At 42.8% G+C, this 22,204-nt stretch overlaps 1 long non-coding RNA gene across 1 annotated transcript; it reads right to left on the reverse strand.

Moving 5' to 3' along the window:
• Positions 1–2,576: 2,576 nt before the first annotated feature.
• LOC132251264 (uncharacterized) lies at positions 2,577–8,874 on the reverse strand. Its single transcript, XR_009463220.1, has 3 exons — positions 8,784–8,874; positions 4,076–4,355; positions 2,577–3,704 (listed from the first exon to the last, which is right to left on the reverse strand). It is a non-coding gene; the product is annotated as an uncharacterized LOC132251264 (long non-coding RNA).
• Positions 8,875–22,204: the final 13,330 nt, after the last annotated feature.

A 22,204-nucleotide genomic window follows, 5' to 3' on the forward strand; every position in this document is an offset into this window, starting at 1 on the left:
TTGTAGGGGGGCGGTTAGGAAGGATAAGGTGGAGACAGAGCTGGGACTAGAGACCTGGATCTAAGACAACAAGAAGTCCTTTCTTAAATACATAGGGAGTAAAAAGAAGGCATCGGGTAATGTGGGGCTCCTGCAGGACACACTTGGCAATCTGGTGGTTACACCAGATGATAAAGCTGACCTCTTAAACAAATTCTATGCCTCCATATTTCTGAGCAGGGACCAGTACATCCCTCCCACTGGGATCCTGGATGAACTCAGGAAAGGCACAGCCAGGCCCAGGGTCAGAGAGGACCTAGTCAGGGAACTTCTGGTGGGACTGAACATGTTCAGATCAGCAGGTTTAGATGATCTCCACCCAAGGGTGCTGAGGGAATTGGCAGATGCCATTGTGGGACCCCTGGCACAGCTCTATGAGCACTCATGGTGCTCTGTTGAGGTGCCAGAGGATTGGAAGAGGGCCAATGTGGTCCCCATTTTCAAAAGAAGGAGGAAGGAGGACCCAGGAAACTATAGGCCCATTAGTCTTACCTCGGTCCTGGGGAAGATCTTTGAGAAAATTATCCGAGAACACATCTGTGAGGGACCAGCAGGGGAGATTATGCTCAGGGGAAACCAACATGGGTTCATTAGAGGCAGGTCCTGAGACCAACTTGGTTGCCTTCTACAACCAGGTCACAAAAAACCTTGGATGCAGGGGTCTCAGTGGACATAATCTTTCTGGATTTTAGGAAGGCTATCGACACCGTCTCTCACCCCATTCTCATTAAAAAATTAGGTGACTGTGGCATCAATGCCTACCCAGTCAGATGGGTTCAAATTGGCTGGAGGGCCACACCCAGAGAGTGGTAGTGGACAGGTCATTTTTGACCTGGAGGGATGTGGGCACTGGGGACCCCAGTGCCCACATCCTCGGGCGTGCACTGTTCAATATCTTCATCAGCGACTTGGATGAGGGGGTAAAAAGCACCTTGTTCAAGTTCACAGATAACACTAAAATGTGGGGAGAAGTGGGAACGTTAGAAGGGAGGGACAGGTTACAACTAGATCTGGACAGGTTACAAGGATGGGCGGATGAGAATAGGGAGAAGGCTGAGAGGGGATCTGGTGGCCATCTATAAACTTACCAAGGGGGACCAGTGGGGAATGGGAGAGACCCTGTTCCCCCCGAGCACTACCAAGAGTAACTAGGAATAACGGCCATAGGTTGACTGAGAATATATTCATAGATGTTAGGGTCGGAAGGGATCTCAATAGATTGAGTCCGGCCCCCTGCATAGGCAGGAAAGAGTGCTGGGTTTAGATGACCCCAGCTAGATGCCTATCTAACCTCCTTTTGAAGACCCCCAGGGTAGGGGAGAGCACCACCTCCCTTGGGAGCCCATTCCAGACTTTGGCCACTCGAACTGTGAAGAAGTTCTTCCTAATGTTTAGTTTAAATCTGATCTCTGCTAGTTTATGGCCATTATTTCTTGTAACCCCCAGGGGTACCTTGGTGAATAAAACCTCACCAATTCCCTTCTGTGCCCCCGTGATGAATTTATAGGCAGCCACAAGGTCGCCTCTCAACCTTCTCTTGCGGAGGCAGAAGAGGTCCAGGTGCCCCAGTCTCTCCTCGTAGGGCCTGGCCTGCAAGCCCTTAATCATATGAGTGGCCCTTCTCTGGACCCTCTCCAGGTTATCCACATCCCTCTTGAAGTGTGGCGCCCAAAATTGCATGCAGTACTCCAACTGCGGTCTGACCAGCGCCCGATAGAGGGGAAGTATAACCTCCTCGGATCTGTTTGTCATGCATCTGCTGATGCACGATAAAGTGCCATTAGCTTTTCTGATGACTTCGTCACACTGCCGACTCATGCTCATCTTGGAGTCCACTAGGACTCCAAGATCCCTTTCCGCTTCCGTGCCACCGAGCAGGTCATTTCCTAGGCACTAGGTATGCTGGACATTTTTCCACCCTAGGTGTAGCACTTTGCATTTCTCCTTGTTGAATTGCATTCTGTTGTTTTCTGCCCATATGTCCAACCTGTCCAGGTCTGCTTGTAGTTGTTTCCTGCCCTCCAGTGTGTCCACTTCTCCCCACAGTTTTGTGTCATCCACAAACTTGGACAGAGTACACTTCACTCCCTCATCCAAGTCGCTGATGAAGACATTGGAGAGTATCGGTCAAAGGACCGAGCCCTGTGGGACCTAGTAGGTTCAGACTAGACATTCAGTCAGGGTGGCTGGGATCTGGAACCAACTTCCAAGGGAAGTGGTGCTTGCTCCTACCATGGGGGTCTTCAGAAGGAGGTGAGATAATCACCTTGCCAGGGTTGTTTGATCCCAGCATTCTTTCCAGCCCATGGCAGGGGGTTGGACTTCATGATCTCAAGGTCCCTTTCGACCCTACCAACTATGAAACCTTGAAACTATTTTGACTTGCAATTAATGTATATCCAATCACTTATTTCTGGAAAGGTTATTGTAATAAGATGATGGGAGAGTAAGTGGAAAACTTCTTAAATCTAAAGAATTTATTCACCCTTATCCTTCATACTATCAGTGTGATTATAAAGACTACACTGTATGGACTTGATTATAGTTGATGATTTCTTCCTAACAAATGTTGAATATAAAGTATCCATGAGGATTATGTTAAGAGTTGTTGATGAAACTGATCATGAGGTATTTAGGCTGTTACAGATCCTGACATCAGTGATTTGTGGCTGGGTCCCCTGTTCTTTCACCCTAATGGCATATTGAGGAGTAAAGACAGTTGAACAGTACAGATGTTTTGTGAGTATCAAATCAATTAACAATCCACTGGCAACGTTAGGGTGAAATTTAATCAAGGTTCTGATCATTTGGGATTACTAAAGATCCTAAGTACATCATTTGTGATAACATGGTGAGTATCCCTACAGTCCTGATTCATTTTAGTTTAGAGAGTTTATGAATTGATGTTGACCTAAAGGTATGTATGCAATTTCAATTTGATATGGTACCTTTTCATTTCCTTTCCTAATTTTTTGTGTATCATTGCCACTGGTTATTGATGTTGTGTATATTCCATTCTTGATAATGGAAACTGCTCTATAGGTGGGCAAAACAAGAGATTCAAGGACACCTTTGTCTAGTATGGATGCTATATGGCCATGGTCCCCAATGACCTGGCACCTTGTTGGGGTGAGCTGTGGGGAGATCTGTAAGGTTCTGTGAATACCTAGCCTGTGATGCCCTTCTCATGCATTCCACACCCTTTATGTTTCTGGTTACTGATTGGGAGGTGGAAGCAGGCTGAGTAATGACCTTCTTGGATTACCTAGATAAGTCTTCTTTTTGGGGCTCCTCCCCCCCCCTTACACACCAATTTTACCATGTCCCAACAGATGGAGATTCTCTGTGCCTTGAGGTCAGTGGGTATTGAGGTCAGTGGGTTGTTGGCCACCTCTAATGGTCTCAACTTAGCCCAGCTTCCCTTCAGTCTATAATTCAGGCAAGCCTGAACAGCAAACAGTTTATATTAGTCCCTTTGCAATACCCATGTCCCTTAATTTAAATCAATTCAGTCAAAGTCAAAACAGGGATGAATATAAATCAATTTTCCACTCAGATGCAAATAAATCAATTTAAATGAGTCCATCCTAAGTCTCAGAAAGAGGTAATCACCAATCAATTTGCCCTTCTACTTGGGACAATTCGTTTCCATCGAGAGATCCTCACTGAAAAGAAAAAAAAAAAAACCAAATCCAGTACTGGAACAAACTCAAATCAAATTCCTCCTTCATGGTAGTGTGTCAGTTCATAGCCATATCTTTTCACAGCCTGCAAAACATTAAACTACCACCCTTTCATCCCAGTGGTGACCCTGGGTCCAAACCCTGTATTGGGGTCAACGCCTTCTCTTAGGGAAAACTTTTACTTCAACCTCCTCCGCACTGGGACAGACAATCTCTCAACCCCTCCCTCACCCCTTGTAACACAGTCCAGGAAAAAAAAACAAACAAAAAAACATAAGAAGGAACCCCCCCCCCCCAAAAAAAAAACCCCCAACCCTATGCTTCAAGAGGGGAAGGGCCCCTTTAAGACTCACAGTCCCCAGGTGATAGTTGCTTTTCCCCTTTGGCTTTCTCCACCATCTCCAGCTTCTGTCTCACTGGCTCCTCTGGGTTGGTCAACTCCCTGTCAGGCTGCACCCCAGGCATGGATAGGGCTCTTCTGACTCCCTTTTGCTCCAGGAGCCCAGTCCCTTCTCCACTGTCCTCCACAGGGAATTGACAACTCCAGTCACTTCCAGTTCTGTTGCCATCATCCACTGCTGCTTCTCTCTCTGCCACTGTCCAGGGCCAGAACTGCCAACTCCAGTGCTCGTCCTGTCAATCAAGAAGGAGCATGTTCTACAAAACTTCAGCAACCAGTCCTCCCCACTGAGTCAGCTTCTTGCTGCACCAGATGTAAGCACCTCCCACTCCTGTCTCTCGGGGTTTTACTCATGTCTCCCTCTACTCCCTTCACAACATTGAAAGCCAGTCTGTAGAATTGCTGCTAGTAATGTTACTGCCAGTAATCACCCTTCCTGCCCCTGCAGAATTACCTAACAGTGAGAGTAACTCTGTTGTCTCTGCTGTTGTAGCTAGAAGCAGCTGCAGGCAATAAAGCATGATAGGATCTAATGAGCAATCCCACAATCATGCCTACTGCAGTGCACATTAGGCCTGTATGAATAGGCAACTATTTGATTCAGATTTGGATTCAGCAATTTGGATATACCTGATTCCATTTGGAGCTCTGAATCCCTTTATTTGATTCGACTGAATCAATTCGGAAAAGATTTGGCAACTCAGAGATTCTTCCATAGGGTATAATGGAGAGAAAAAAAAACAACAATGAAATATCTATAACTGTGTTGTTTTTTTGCTGATTCAGATGAAACTTTCAAGGATGGTAGACAATACTGAAGGCATGAAGCTTTCCATGTCTCAAGGTGATAGGTGCAGGGGTTTCTGAAAAACCACACCTCAAAGTTCTGAAAGCAAAAAACTCGGATCACGTGTGTGTGAAGCTACAGTGGGGTAAAAATTGCAGGGATGGTATCACTTGCTGAGGCCACAAAGCCTGCCAAGTTTCAAGGAGATAGGTGTAGGGGTTTCTGGAAAACTGTACCTCAAGCTGCTGACAAGCAAAACTCATGACATAGGTGACACTGTGTGTGTGTTAAGGCACAGGAGGATGAAAACTGAAGGGGGAGTGTGGGTTCTGGAGCCCTGCACCTCTGGCCACAGGCAGGCAAAAATCAGACATCTGACTCCCTAGGTACCAATGCACTTTTACCTGCACTGCTACGTCCCCCTCCACCCCAGCATATCCCTTCCCCCCGATGCCTCCATTTCCATTTTCACTGACTGGCTTTCTTGCCTGCATTGCCTTATAGGCCAGCCTCTGGATTCTTTACTATTCCTTCCATCCAGGACACACCAACTGCAGGTACTTCTTCAGCCTGACAAAGGGCTTTTCAACCCAAAAGCTTCCTAAGATATATTTTTCTAACTACTTAATTTTTTTCATAATAAACATAAAAACACAAGATAAGCCATCACACACCACGAGTAACATATATCCACCACAACATCTTTCTTTTTATAAAGGAATTGACAGCAAGAAGTAAAAGGCTCTGTGACAGTTCCGTCTGGGTACCTTTGATGCTGCTGGTGCTACTGGTGTTGAGTCAGCTAAGTTATTTTGACCTGCCGTCATTTATAATGGTGGACTGGACCAAGGCTGTAAGGGAGGAGGAAGCCTCACGGGGGCACGCTGCCATGTTGTGCAGAGTCCCCAGCACCAGGAAGGGCACACCTGAACACACACACAGTCCCACAAGCACCCGTGTCATGAATTTTGCCTGCCTGCGGCCAGAGGTGCAGGACCCCAGAACCCAGACTCCCCCTGACCTATCTCCATGACAACTGGCATGCTTTGTAGCTGCAGCAGGAGCTACCACCACTGCAGTTTTCACCCCTCTGTGCCTTAACACACACAAAGTGTCACCTATGTAATGAGTTTTGCTGGTGAGCAGCTTGAGGTGCAGTTTCCCAGAAACCCCTGCACTACCTCATTGAAACTTGGCAGACTTTGTAGCCTCATCAAGTGCTACCATCTCTGCAATGTTCACCCCATTGTGGCTTAACACACACATGTGACATAAGTTTTGGTTTCAGGATTTGAGGTACAGTTTCCCAGAAGTCCCTATACCTATCACCTTAAAACTTGGAAGACTTCATGCTCTCATCAGCAGCTACCATCTGTATGAAGTTCATTTAAATCAGCCAAAAAACAACAAAGTTATAGATATTTCATTGATTCCCCATTATACCCTATGGCCGAATCTCCGAATCTTTTCCAAATTGATTCAGAAGCTCTGAATCAATTTGGAAAGCCTAAAGCTTCTACTGATTTGATTTGGGTTCATAGATTTGGCCTCCAAATTATCTGAATAATCTATGAATCTGAATCACGATCCAAAGCTTTGCACAGCCCTAGTGTACATGTGGCATGGCAGGAGGCTGAATGTGTGGATCATACATTAGATCCAATCATGCCACCTGCCACCTGGATGTGTAGAGGGGCCCTCTGAAACAGAAGAGGGTAACCTCCAATATTCAGTCTTTATCAGCACATTTAGGTATTCTTAAAATGATCTCTCCAAATGATGTTATTTTTAAATTTATAATTAAACAATGCTATTGATATGCCTAGTTGATTCTAATCAATATTCATATAGTACATAATAGAAAATATCAACCTACCATCAAAGCCTATATTGATGGCTTCCTTGTAATTCAATATAATTTTGTGTTTAGAAATGATCAAATAATTGGTAGTACCTAAGGTCAGATTTTTTAGCTAATTAACCAACTATGTTAAGTCTTCTACAATTCATAATCTTTTTCAATTCTGGATTGATTATTGCTGTCATGTCCCTGAGTTTTATAGAATATTTGCATATAATGTCACAAGTAATCAAAAGAAAATACAAAAACAAAGTATTTTAAAAACTCTATATCTGGAAAGTAGGAAACCTTCAGAGTTTTTTTTTTAGTTGATATTTGATATACTATGGGGAAAAATGTGGATGGGTCCTATCACTTGCAATAAAAAAAATGATGCCTTTTAAATCGCCTACAAGAATCCTGCCAACTTCCAGCTCTTTAAGTTTGTTAGAAAGCAAGATCTTTCATTTCCTAGACAGAATTTAAACCATTCATAGCAGGTAATATGGTGCACTAATAAATTCATGTATATGATTTAGGATATCAACGCTTACTAATTTGTCAATCCAAAAGTATTACAGTCCTTGATTAATGATTGGGCATACTTTCATCTTGGAGATAACAAAAAAAAAAAAAAAAAGTGATGCAGCATGAGTTTGGGGGACTTGGATAGATCTTTCCCATCTTCTGGATCAAACCACCAAACAATAACCAGGTTCTTTTTTGTAGACAGACCTACAGAATGGAAACAGTGGCCCTTGCCATAAAGAGTTTTCATGCTCAAGTTTATCAATAGTGTTTAGATTCAATAGTGTTTAGGGAGGTTTTGGAGCCACGCATCTAACCTATAAGGCTTGGGGTGTCTTATGAAGCACCAACTTAAAGCTGGACCCAGTAGGGGGTCCAAGAACCTGCAGGATTTAGCGGGGTCCAGCAGGACTGTGACCAGTTAGAAACTCAAGGGCAGCCTCCCTAATTATTATGTATACCAACAAGATATGGCAGGTGAGAAAAGGAGGTGCTCATAGGGCAGAATTGACATGGTCATATAGCCTGAGGGGCATCACGGCTATTCCTGGGGACCCCAAGCTGTCACAGTCTAGAATAAGTAATCTTTTTATCTGTTAGGTAGGAGTGGTCTGAAGGTGCAAAAAGGGACAGTGAGAAATGCTCACTGAGTAAAGAACAGAGAGGAACAAGTCATTCTGCAAGCATTCAGGACAACATGCTGCTGGAGATGGCATTATTTAAAGAGAAATTAAAAAAAAAAAAAAATCAAACAAGCAATAGTTATGACAACTTGTAGCCACTGCTATGGCATGTTTTTTCACAGCGAGACTGTAATACTACCCTATTGGCTATTTTAATATTTATCTTAGTATCAGTGTTCCTTATTGTAGCAGGGGCCTACTCCGGGTCCATTTATTGACAGCCCCACCCACCTGTTCTGGGCCAACTGCCTGCCTTCTCTTCTGCCATGCCTTGTTGTTGATTAATTAATGATCTTAATTAGGTGGGAGGCTGCACATTTCTTGCTCCGATGCCAGGGGGCACTATCTACAGTTCTGCTCCTCCCCTACACTGCAGCCCAAGCCTCACAGATGGTATTTATAAATTCCTGTTTATGTGGGGTCTCAGTCACTGTGGGCTTACCCCTTCTCTCTCTAGCTGGGGCCTGTCAGTCAAAAACCCACTGGTCAGGGCTTGATTCTAAGGCTCTAGCTCTCAAATAAAAAAAACAAAAAACCCAACAACTCAGTTGGGCTCCTGCACCCTCTCTGGTGTTGGGGTCTGCTCACCCCCGAATACCACACCCTCTCTGGTGTTGGGGTCTGCTCACCCCCGAATACCACACCCTCTCTGGTGCTGGAGTCCCCACATTGCAGTGGGCCCCCCCAGTGAGGCCTCCTCCTTCCCCAAATAGCCTCAGCCTGATCCTCCAGTTATTAACATCCCATCCATAACATAGGCTTCTATGGCCATATAATGGAAAAATGATAATAAAAAAATAAGAGAGGCAACATGCCTACTTACTTTGGATGATCATGCTTCTGGCTTACAGTATGGCATATTCTTCTGAAAAAGACTGCAACCACAACACCATAGTCATTGAAAGTCCCCCTCTCTGCTGCCCCTCTGGCCTTCTCCACTTGCCATTTGTAGGATCCTGGCCTTCCTCTTCCTGTCACCTGACTGGCTGGCAGGCCTTGAGTCTTAACCCCTACTTGACCAGCCGGCCGTGACTGAAAGGTTCTGGATTTAAAAGGACCACCCTGTCTTTTAGTAACAGGGCTAGGGTTCCTTGTTAGACTTATATTATGGATGACTGGCCATAGAAATCTATAATTTTTCTCCTTCTAAAGCTGCTAAACCTTCCGACTGAGCAAAACCCATTCAGTTCCCTTATCCAGTTGTTTTGCCTTTTAAGAACCATATTATCATTCGATCCAGGTAAGTGTAATGTAGCTCATAAAGTTATGAGGAACTGTTCTCAATTTTCTCCCATCTTTATAATTAAATATACACTACACAATGTTTGCTTCAGATGCTCCTCATTTCAATTGGAAATGGAGCTGGATTATTTTAGGAAGGGATAATGGCTATTCTTAAGGCAGTGGAACAACCTCTATTCAGCAAGAGGGTATTATTTATCCTGAGCAAAAGCTATACTGAAAAACTATACTGCATTGCCATTTCTATCTAAAAAAGCCAGCACAAGAGCTCTTACTAGAAAGACAGATGAATTAAATTTGCTTGGCAGAGGTTTTAGGAAAGACCAATTGTAAACATGTTCAGTTTTGAAATTGGATGATGCTTGTAAACTTTTACATTAGAAGGATGGTACTTACATTACTTGTACCCTATTCAGAGTAATGCTCCTGATCTTATTATTACCACTGTAAATATTCCCAGAGTTTCAATGATTTTATTTTACTATTTATCATTCTCCTTTGAATCAGTTTCAACATATTCATGAAAGTTAGTTTCAATATCAATGGATATTTTGCAAAGAAGGAAGGTCACTGGTTGGAAAACATTTTAAGGAACTAGTCATACTGCATTGTAATAGTCTCTTCATTTTCAGTTTTTGTAAGTAACTATGTTTGTTAAAATGAAAGCATCTTACATTTTAAGGTAGTTGTTTATCAACTATTAGATGAGGCTTATTTATATATTTCAAAGCTTGTAGGATTTTGATAGCATCATTTTTGGGCTGAAGCAGAAAGGTTATAACCAACTATGTGAAGTGGAGCTTTATATAAATCAACTTAAAGTTTCTACAAATCATTATTTGAAAGAAAGATATAGTACTAATGCTTTTACCTTCTTGGTAAATAAACTATCTTATCCCTGGCACTACTCACTAAATTACAATGTGTGTACACACCCACAGAGATTGTAATTTAGTGCAATTTATATTGTAATTTTATATATATAAACTACACACAAAGCATATCTGCAGGGGTGGATCTAAGGGGTATACAGTGGTGCAGTTGTCTCCCCTTTGATTCCTCCTCTACACAAACCTCAGTGGCATTTCTCTTCTGGCAGAACTCAGGGAGTCAATTGATTTCATGGCTCATTATAATCTACCTGGTCCCTACTAATTTCTCTTCATTCCCATAGGCATTAATGACCCTCTCACCTTGTTAATGGTCTTAATGTTCCACTATTCAAATTATCCTTTCCTCTACAATTTTGCTGCCTGTTAGCCATTTCTGGTAATACCTTTCTTCTATTTTGCAGCCCTGCAGACTGCTTTTAGTTCAGGTTAAAAACCTTAACTCAGCAGTAGTAACATTAACTCAGGTATAGAAATGACTGATGGTGAAGCTAGACCAGAATAAGAAAATACCAGAATACCACCAAAGTATTTTTTCTGATTCTAACATCAGTGGCAGTAGAAAGTAACACATTTAATGAGTTCTTTTGTTTTTGTGATGGTTTCAGGCCAGTTTTGCAGACCCAAGACATTTAGCTAATATTGAAATCTCTGTAACCCAACACAGGTCATAGTATCAACTTTTGCATAACAGTAACCTAGTCCACATGTTATAGGAAATGACAAATGATCATTTTAATTATAAATGTATTATTGAGCAATTTTCTAATGCTAAATACTGCATGTTAGTCTATTTTTTCACTGGTTTAGCAGCTAGTTTAGCACTAATTTATAAGTTATTTATTTTAAAAATTAATTGTAATAAATTAATAAAGAGGGTCCTTAATATGCAAACCACAGGCAGCTCCTGCAGTTGAAAATCAAAAAAGAATTTGAGAAGACCAACCTGAAAAGATTCTCAAAATGAAGGGATATAAGAGAAACAGCAGTGAAGCTATGGTGATTTGCTACTTTGCAAGTGCAAGTTATGCTTTCTGACACAATGACTCTGAGTTTATAAATGATAAGACTTTTCTAGAAATGAACTGAAAAGAATTTTTACTATCTACAAGTAATACCTGCTCTCTGATGCCCAGTTATTTTGTGGGTAGCAGTGAGAGCAATGCCAATAAACAACATCAAGGTCTCCTCTCCAAATCTGAAATAATATTGTTCAAATAACAAGGTTTCTGTAGAAATAAAGACCCACAAACCTTGCAGCAGGTGTTACATAAAAAAGCATAGTTAGTTATCGCACCACCTGCTCTTATCTGCTTGAAGAAAAAGTAGGTAAAATATCTGAAAGATTTCTAAGACTTCCAAGGGGTGGGAGAGGAAATGAGAAATAGTCTTTGGTATGGAGATGGAGGAAGATGATTGCTTAGTGGTATTTTTTTGCCTCATCTTTTTTTATATTCCTCTAATAATGCTCTTTGACCTCCTTTTCAAATCTGTTGGCAACTGGGCCTTTGGAAAGTTGTGATAGAAAACAACTTTGGTGCCAGATGAATTCAGCTGTTTTTGAACCACATTCAATAAATACTGCTTTGTTTAGCGTGTAGCAGAGAAGTCTCTCTCAGACGCAAAGGAATTCCACATAATGATCTTGCAGTGACATTCATGTAGATGTCAGGTTCTGTCCCTTTGGTGTCATTGAAGAACTGGAGTCAAATATTGCATTTCTTCACAGAAATGATTACCAAATGGTCAAACAAATGATTGTACACATGTTTACATGTTATTTCTTAGACATATATTTAACATGTCAGTGGAATGTTAATTTGGAGTCCTTATTGATCATTTGGTTCTAGGAACGTGAGCTCAGAAAGATCAGGCTCTGTTATAAAGATCTTGCTGCAATAATGTGGCGTGTATGTGATGTACTAAACAAATATAATCTAGAATAAATCAGAGAGTACTAGAAGTGGGATATATGAACAGTGGTAACTTGTAGTATAAACATTATAAAGGTTGAAATCTATTTCAAGGAGAACATATTGTTTCTAGAAAGTGTCCCTTCTTTCCTCTCCACATTTATTCGGTTTGTATGAGTAGAGCTCAACTCCACTATAATGGCAAAAATGGGGGGAGAGGATTGATTGGAAAACAGCATGCAGCCATCTTTTTCATTCAAATCTTACTCTTTGTTCCTTTCTCTTATATTGTCTGAAAGTCTGGAGAAGCCTTTCAACCTCCAACAAACCTATTATTTAGCAACCTTTGCTTTTCCAAAATTTGTCTTTATAGGATGTCATTTCAGGAAATAATGTATTATAATTTGTGTTTGAGTCTGAGTCAAATGAGGCTAAACCATCTGAATTCCTGTTGTAACAGTAGTCTTTCATTTACAGGGTGAAATGTCTCTATGTACATTTAGGGACAATGAGAAGCAGGATAGAACCACCAAAAAGCAGCAGAGCTACCACTTCTGAAATTCTATGACCTTAGTCACTTATCAAAAAATAAAAACAATGAAACAAAACAACCCTACACAGACTCTAATTTTGTAAATACTCCAATACTGGTATAATTTTATTTACTATAAAGGTACTCAAATGAAGAACAATGCTTAACTGAGATGATTAGCTGCCAGACATACCCTGTGGAAGTGAATAATGGGAATGTCTTTAACATTTAGACTTAAATGTTTTAGAAGAATACATTTGTTTTTGTTGAGGCAGAAGAGAGATTTTCATTTGGCACCAAAGTTGCCAGTCAGAACTCCTCACTGTTATGCCTTAACTTTTCAGATAGTGCTCGTTTTATTTTTTTTTTAATTTATCTGGTAGAAGTATAACATGGTCTGGGGAAATATTTAATTTGCCACTCATACTTTTAGAAACATTGCTATCTAATTCAAATTGTCTTCATTTTAACTACTGCCACTCTGGGGCTTGCTGTATCTAGTGACAATGAAAAACTTCTAAGATCAGGTGACTCACCACCTGGATAAGAAAGAGGAGGTTGACATTATTGTGATGGATGTATGTGTTGTAGGGCTTGCTACCCCTGCCCTGAGCTCGTCTGACTACAGGCGGTGACAGGGTAGACCTTGGCTGTGAATCACCTGGTCTGCCAGGAATTTGGTCTTATGTTTTCTTTCCTGCCACGACTTTCATAGTTTCATAGTTGGTAGGGTTGGAAGGGACCTGAGCAGATCATCAAGTCTGACCCTCTGCCATGGCAGGAAAGAGTACTGGGGTCAAATGACCCCGGTCAGGTGTTCATCCAGCCTCCTTTTAAACCCTGCCAAGGTAGGAGCCAGCAGCACTTCTCTTGGAAGCTGGTTCCAGATCCTAGCCACCCTGACAGTGAAGTAGCGCCTCCTGGTATCTAGCCTGAATCTACCCTCCGCCAGCTTGTGACTGTTATTTCTTGTCACTCCTGGGAGTGCTCCAGGGAACAGGGACTCCCCTAATGCCTGCTGGTCCCCCCTGACTAGTTTGTAAATGGCCACTAGATCCCCCCTCAGCCTTCTCTTGTAGAGGCTAAACAGGTTCAGATCCCTTAGCCTCTCCTCATAGGGCCTGCCCTGCTGACCCCTGATCATGCAGGTGACCCTCCTCTGGACCCTCTCCATGCTGTCAACATCCCTCCTGAAATGCAGTACCCAGAACTGGATGCAGTACTCCAACTGCAACCTAACTAGTGTTGCATAGAGGGGGAGGATTACCTCCTTGGACCTGCTTGAGATGCACCTGTGGATGCATGACAAGGTATTGTTGGCCTTCCTGAATGCATCCCTACACTGTCAGCCCATGTTCATATTGGCCTCAATAATGACTCCAAGATCTTTCTCTGCGTCTACACTGATGAGAAGGGAGTTCCCCATTCTGTAGGTCTGCTGCTGGTTCTTCCTCCCCAGGTGCAGTACTCTGCACTTGTCAGTGTTGAAACCCATACTGTTCTCTTCTGCCCATCCCTGTAGCCTGTCCAGATCTAATTACATGAAATGTATTCCCAGGAGGCACTGCTCGTGGTGATCCTGCCTGGTTTTGTTCCCTGTTTCTTCTGTGGGACTCCAAACCTCCCCTTTACCCCAGCCTAGCCTCTCCAGATGGTACTCACAAAATTTTTCTGCAGCCGGGGTGCAGTGCTGCCTGTTATGGCCTTATTTGGCTCTCTACCCCAGGGTGACCTTTGGTCTCAATTAGGTACACCCTTCCAGGGATGGTATTGGATTGTGCTCAAATATCAAAAGAAAAGGCAAATAAACAACGAAAATCCCAGCTGCTCTCAGCCTCCTTGTTGGGCTCCATCCATGTCCCCTTTACCCGGAATTAGGTTCTCAAAATCCCAATCACAATGATCAAGAAAATCCCTTAGTTCAGTCTTTGTTATGTGCTGGCCTACCTTGCACCCCTATGAACATTCCCAGTCTCCTTGGGGTCTCCCCCATGTGCAGGAAGGCTCTACCTGTAACTGTAGTTTTTCCTCAGGCCCTCCTCCAGATCCTCTGTTGAAAATGCCACTCCATAGATTATCACAGGCCTTGTGGCCTCCCTCTCTCCAGATCCTCAGCTGCAGCTCCGCTCCAGAGATTACCACCAGCCACGTGTGTGCAGGGCTCCACCTGCCTCCTGCTCAGGGTCACTCCCACAGCATTCCTCTGCCAAGTTCTGCAGCCCTTGCCTTCCAGGACACTCAGCTGCTACTCTCTCCCTGTGGCCTGCAGGGGACTGACCCCTCTCTGCCCCTCTCCAGGGCCGGAAATACCTTTGGGCAGCCTCCCTCCTCCAATCCTGAGCAAGATGCTGCTCTGGAAGTAGAGTGGGTATTTTCCTTCCCTTCCAAACTCCAGCTGCAGCTCTGCAAGCCCTCCATGCTGTGAGTTTTGTCTCACTCCTTCACAATTATATACTTTGACTTCAAAAAAGCTTTTGATCTGGTATCCCATAATGTTGTCATGAGAAAATTGGAAGACTGTGGACTTAACTGTGAGGCAGTTGGGCGGGTAGGAAAGTGGCCATGGGGTAGGACCCAGAGAGTTCTAATGAACAGATCTGTGTCACCTTGGCAGGAAGTGGCCAGTGGTGTCCTGCAGGGGTCTGTGCTTGGTCCAGTGCTATTCAACATCTTTATCAATGATTTGGATGTAGGGGTGAAAAACTTACTGGTCAAGTTCATGGATGGCACCAAGTTATGAGGAAGTGTGGTCATGTTTGAAGATAGGCTGCAGATATAGGCAGAAATAGACAGGCTTGTAAGTTGAGCAGATGGGAACCAGATGAAGTTCAACATCATGAAATCTAAAGTGCTCCACCTGGGGATGAACAATCCCCTGCACACCTACAGGCTTGGCAATGGCAACCTGACCAGCACTATGAATGAAAGGGACTTGATGGTAATAATAGACCACAGTACGAACATGAGCTGGCAGTGCGAGACTGTAGCCAGCAGGGCTAACAATACCCTGGCATGCATCAATCAATGCATCTCCAGCAAAACCAAGGACGTGATTCTCCCACTCTACTCAGCATTGGTGAGACCACAGGTGGAGTACTGCATCCAGTTCTGGGAGCCACACTTTAACAAGGATGTGGTAAAACTTGAGAGAGTCCAGAGAAGGGCCACCCATATGATCAGAGACGGTTGAGGCAAGCCATACGAGGAGAGGCTCAGGGGATCTGAGACTCTTCTATCTCCAAAAAAGAAGGCTGAGAGGGGACTCAGTGTAGCAGCTTACTGCTATATTAAAGGCTTACATCAAGGGCTCAGTGAACAACTGTTCACCAGGGCACCCTTGGGGAAAACTGGGAGTAATGGCCACAAACTCCTGGAAGACAGTTCAGGCTCAACTTAGGAAAAACTACTTCACAACTAGGGTGTGCAGACTGTGGAATAAGCTCCCTTCAGAGGTGGTACAATCTCCTACCCTGGAAATCTTCAAAAGGAGACTGGATGGTCACTTTGCTGGGGTCACCTGACCCCAGTTGTCTTTCCTGCTTGTGCAGGGGGCTGGACCTGATGATCTTCCAAGGTCTCTTCTAGCCTTACAATCTATGAATCTATGAAAAGTAACAATTGCTTTAGTTCCTTTCCAAATAATATATATATATTATTTTTCCAAATTATATATATATGTGTGTGTGTGTGTGTGTGTGTGTATACCTATATATATATATATTATTTGAAAAGGAACTAAAGCAATTTATATATATGGAAAGATGGTAGAGGAAGTAGAAAAAGTTAAAGCAGATTATGTTCACCAGTAGTGATAGAAAACTTACTAGTTGCTTTGAATTTTTTTTTTAAATGCACTTCCATGTTTTACCTGGCAGGACATTAGAGTGAGATAAAACACATTCCAATTATCTGTAATGGGGAACTAAATTACATTCCCAAAGAAATCCTGATTATACACTAGATGAAGAAGAATGACAAATGATATAACATTACTAAATAATTCTTGTACAGTGACATAAACTCCATTGTTGTAGTTTGCTACTGGTGAGTCTCATAGGCCAAGTACAGACATTCAAAAAGCCTGATGCAGAATTGATCTAAGATATGAAGTTTTCTGTAAGTGGCGTAGTTTAGATGGGTAGTGAACAGAACACACATCCTCCCTTCGCGGAAGGAGGTGCAAATCTTAGACCTGGTTCTGCCATTTTTAAACCAGTCTGTGTGTGCTAAATTTCTATTCTGTTATGGGTATAAACCAGTGTTGTGTGCTGAACTTCTGTTCTGTTATGGTTCTACACTGGTTTTCAATCATTTATACTGGTAAAAGTGTAATGTCTGTACCTGGCCATAGTGACTGTGGCACTGCAGTCATATGGTTAATCTGCTTGACAAGTCATGGCCTTAATTTTAATGTATCATTGGTTCTCTTTTTGGTTTTCTGTTTATATAATTTTACTGGATGTAATTTTACCAGATAGATCATGTGTTGATCCTCATTGCTGATCTCCTTCCCCTCTGCAGCAAGGGAAAACATTGTTTGGTAGGGCACTTTTGGGTGCCTGCCACTTTAAGCCTGGGAGCAGGCAGATGGCAGGTGCAGGCCTGTCCTGATGAGGTGGCCATTTTAAGTCTAGGCCCACAGTGTAGAGGCATCAGTTTGCTGAAAGCAGCCAAGGAGACAACATCCAGCTAAGCTGCTGCTCAGGGACATCTTGGAGGCAAGGGCAGAAGCTATGGGGATGGCCAGAGGCTCCTGGCCCTGGGTCTGACTAGAAACTGCACCCTGCCAGGGATAGGTGGCCTGGTGGAACTCCCTATGGTGGGGGAGTTCCCGAGAAATGCCAGGCCAGTTACCTCCATAGGGAAAGGCAAGGAGGGGTGCCTTAAAACCCCAGCCCCCACATCCTGTTGGATCACCTGGACATAGGGACAGGCATGGAGGCCAGGCATGGCTATGGACACCTGAGTCCCACAGGGGTCTAAGAGGCCCTGGTGTGAGGGGGCAAGAGAGTAGCCCTGGTGTGAGAGAGTGGGAGAGTGGCCCCACAGTGGGGGGCAGAAGTGCATGTTGAGTCCACACAGAGTAGGGGGCATCATTATGACTTGAAAGACTGTGCGTGTAAACAAGGTGTAGAGTGGGATTGAAGACTGGTCTGAAGGGCTGCACTAGGGGGTATGTTGAGTAGGGCTGAAGGATGGCCTGAAGGGCAGCACATGGGCCAACCTCCCCAAGGAAAAACATCAGTGATATAGTGAAGGCCTTAGTGAGAGGGCATAGTTGAAAAGTCGCAGTTGTAGGGCACAAGGTGAAGCCCCAGGTAGCGGGTGGATAGGCCAAGGTAAGTCCATGGATGCCTGAGGCCATAGTTGGGCCAGGGGCTGAGTGTGTGGCTCAGCCAAGGAGCCAGGGTGAGTCACAACCCCAGTATGTCCTCAGATTGGGGCAGAGGGAGACCCCAGTAAGTCCTCAGAAGCTGAGAGACTGAGTTAGGTAAAAGTGTGAGAAATTGTTCGGAGGCTACCTGCAAGGCATGGGCCACAGTGTGGGTATGGTACAGAGCCATGGATAGCACCCCCTGGCATCGGGGCAATGTAATGTGCGGCCTCCCTTTTAGAACACCAGTTTATTAAACCAGCAAGTTGTGGCAGGGGAGACTGGGTGGACTGCCCCATGTAAACAGGTGGGCAGGTCGAAGTTGAGACCTGGCCCTGAGCCTGCCCCCTGTCACATATAGATTAGTCTGGAAGAGAACATCTTCCAGAGAAAAGCTGTTCTGTCTTGCAGCATTTTACTGTTCCTTATTGACCTATGCTAAAAATGATCCCTAGATCCATTCCGTGGCACGCCTATAAAGAATTTTCAGTCATGCTGTGTGCTCTCAAGGAGCTGTGTGCTGAAGCCCAGCCATCATCTACAGTATTTGTTCAAAAGACAATTATAGAAATATGGGATGAAGAAACAACATAAATAGAATTTATTTTAAAACAAAATGCTTAATGCATTAAAATATTAAATTAAAATATATTAAAATGTAAGTGAAAAATTAAATGTTAGTACATTTATGGAGGCAGGCAGGGAAATGAATATTGTAAACTAAAACATTTTAAAATTATTCTCTTATTATAATGATCTTAATTCCAATTTTTATAGTGGAAATTGACCCAAAAGCTGAAAAAAACCACCCTCGGAGCATGGTTCTTATTTTTATAACAGCAGGGGAAATACATCTTCATTGTAACCAAGAACTTGTAATCACAGAATTGCCTTTGGAATTTGCCATTTCAGGCAGCTGTTGCAAGCTCTTGTAGGTAACCCATTTTACTGAGTTTGATGTAATCAGGTACCATTTTGTGGTTTCTCTTAGATTATTTCTCTCTCATAATTACTGTTCCCATGGCTTTAATTGGATATAGGCCAGAGTTTCAGTCATTTATGGTGTGTACCAAAATGAAGGTTTCTGTAGTTAGATACAGCTGATCAGTAACTCTGTTTTTGAGGACCCAGAGAAGCTGAGTCCTTGGCAATTTTCAAACCAGAATATTTATTTTAGGGGCTTCTATGTGGATTTAGAAACCTAACTTTTATCCCTACTATTGAACATCTTGGCCATTCATTTTTCTTGTGTACTTCTCCTCATGGCGAAGAATTTTCCCTTTCTTGCTGAATTCAAAAGTGTTTTGCCAAGGAAGCAAGAGATGAAACATAATGTTCTTTGTTCCAGATAGCACAAGACCCCAATTATAATCATTACTCCTATATTTGACAGGATGTTGCTCATATTTGAAGTGATTGGGAGCTTTCTAGGATGAAAGCTGTTATTTTAAATTAATAGCTTATACAACAGTAGAGCCTTATAAGATATAGTGCTTCATTACGTTAATTTAAAAATATAATAATAATACTTATTATTCAAGATGCAATAGCAAAATTGACTAGATAACATTAGTTTAATTTTTGATGCTCACACTGTTTTTGCCAAACTTATGATGTTAGTTTATAATTGATATTATGGACATTCAAAGTGTATGAACAGTTGAATTCAATTGTTTGTTTCATATTATTTGTATAAGGTCAATTTAATAAATCATTCAAATTAAAGGATGAGGCAGATATCCTGGGCTATGACATTGATTTTAGAAGTGTTCATATGGTGATTTTTGATGATAAACCCTCTTTGGAATGGATGATGCATTTTACTAAACAACTTTTTGCATTGTGAAAGTGCACTGCAATTCCTTGTGCAACAATATGAATTGCCTACATGCCTATAACTAATTATTAATGCTCTTCTTTAAAGTAAGAGAAGCAGCTGATGTCATTCCACTGGCTCTTCATTTCCTTCTCCTTACTACCAATTGTGAAGATGAGTGTGCTTGTGTGTTTAGACAAAGTGCTTCAATTGCAAGAGCCTTTATAACAGCACAGGTTGACAGTTGAAGATGTACTAGAAGATGTGAAAATACTGGAATAATTTAGGAAATGCATGGTTGTGGGTGTATAACCCATTCTTGAGTGTGTTTGTCTGACTAGATGCATATTAGCATTTAAATTGCTCTGACTAGATTTTGAAGTAAACACTTCAGAGATAAGAGAGGCAGGAAAGCAGAGCTTATGTCTTTGCTGCTGCCACTCCTAGGCTGGGAGCCTTGGTAGTGTGGCAGCACCTGACTAATATCTATAGGAAAAGACATAGAAGAAGGGCATAAAGCTAAACATATTTTAAAATAAAAATGCAGATATTGAAAAACAAAGTAAAATATACAGATGCAGATTTTACTCAGTACTTTTTTGCAGGTTTGGTCTTCAATATATGGAAAGTGTCTTAATAGAGTGACTTTATACATACACTTGTGCATGTAGATGTGTTTATACAGGCACATATGCATGGATATCTTGGCAAGTGTGGATCCAGGATTTCCCAAAATGGGATTCAGGAGCAGCAAACCTCACTGCAGGGGTGGATGCACCCCTAACTCCTAGCCTCCTCCCTCTGCATGAATGCAGGCAGGAACCCCCTTGGGAGTCTCCAGGGGCCTAAATATTTAAGTTCCTAAAGCAGGTATAATATCCCCCTTCCCTTTCCCTCCTCTCTCCCCAGCCTGCTGCTGCTGTTTTCCCACAGGTTTGGGAGCAGGGGAAGCACCACAGTTGCTTCTGTTCACCCCAGTGATGCTGTGTGGGGAGTGGGTTCATCTGGGGATGGAGACAATGGCAACAGCAGGGCAGGAAAGTAGTTTCCCCCCTCCGTGCCCCATCACCCAGGAGCAGGTATGGGGAAGGGATCCCCCTGCCCATGTCCACTGCCACTTTTCCCTATCTGAGCCCATCCCACATGCAGCCTGGCTGGGGCAGATAGAAACAGCTGTGCAACAGAACAGGCATATGGGGGCAGCGAAAGAGGAGGGGAGGGGTGATTTTCACCTTTAGGGGCTTAAATGTCCTCGGAGGCTCATGCAGTGCAATCCAGTCCAAAAGTGGGGTAGAGATGTACCACTTTTGTAGAAATGGACCCGCCCCTCTATATTTCTAACTTCTAGGGCACATACCAGTCTTGTTCGTATTGGTTTTCAAAACATTGCTTTGTTGTTGAACCTCATTCTATTTCATTTCTGTATTATACTATTTAACAGGTATATTTTAATTTTATCTATACATTTGTAATTTCTCTGTGATAGACTATATATAGTACCTTGTCAGTGATTGGAGCATACATTGTGTTAATTTAATTTTCATCTAACCTAGGGCACATCTACATGTGATGCTATGTCACCATAGCAATATGCTACAGAAATGTACCTTGTTGCTACAGTGCTGTAACATTGGCAGGCACAAACCATGACACAGATGCTGTGTCATGATACTGATGAGCTACCTCACTGTAGCACATTCCTATGGCTTCATAGTTGCTAAAAATAAGCATGCACCTCTGACATGGTGCAATAATGGCTGTTACTGTGCCATCATTTACTACTTCCTAAAGCGAGTACTGTACTACATGACAGTGCAGTAACAACTGTGCTGTGGGGGGCACGTGTAGATGCTTCCAGTAAGAATTTTATGTTGTATTTTGTGTGTCTGGTCTCCTGAGGTGAAAATTGCAGAAGCCAGAGATGCTGCCTGTGCTTCGTCTTTGTTTGGTATTCAGGCTCTTCCTGTTGTGCTCTCTGTATACCTGCTGTGACCAGGAGTAGAGAAGATAATGGATGCGATAATATGTGTCTGTGTCAGATCTGAAATGTAATGTTTCAGTTTGGCCACAGAATTGGTGCTGCGTGTTACAGATAAACAGACTGTTTGCAGCTGCATATCTGATTGGTAAAACAAGTGTCTATTTCCAGCATGTCTTTTGTTTAGTCACAGAGATTGACCTTCCATGAAAAGTGTTTGGTAATTAAGAGATGCAGTGAGAAGACGAGTGAATCATAGCCTAATTTTTGGGGTGGTTGCCAATAAATCTGTTGACAAAACTCTCATGGTAGAAAGGAATGATGATTATGGGGGGCTGGAGAAAGTTTGTAAGTAGGAAACAGGAATAGAGTATTCTGTTTTGTCTTTGCCTAGTAGCTTGCTGATCAGAGTAGCAAACTAGCATGAAGTGGCACACCTTGGATGCTGAATAAGGTAGGAAGTTCAGGGTGTAGTTTGGTGTAATAATTTGCCAATCTT

Source organism: Alligator mississippiensis, chromosome 6 (assembly GCF_030867095.1).
Source record: "Alligator mississippiensis isolate rAllMis1 chromosome 6, rAllMis1, whole genome shotgun sequence".
In the NCBI taxonomy this organism is placed as follows: Eukaryota; Metazoa; Chordata; order Crocodylia; family Alligatoridae; genus Alligator; species Alligator mississippiensis.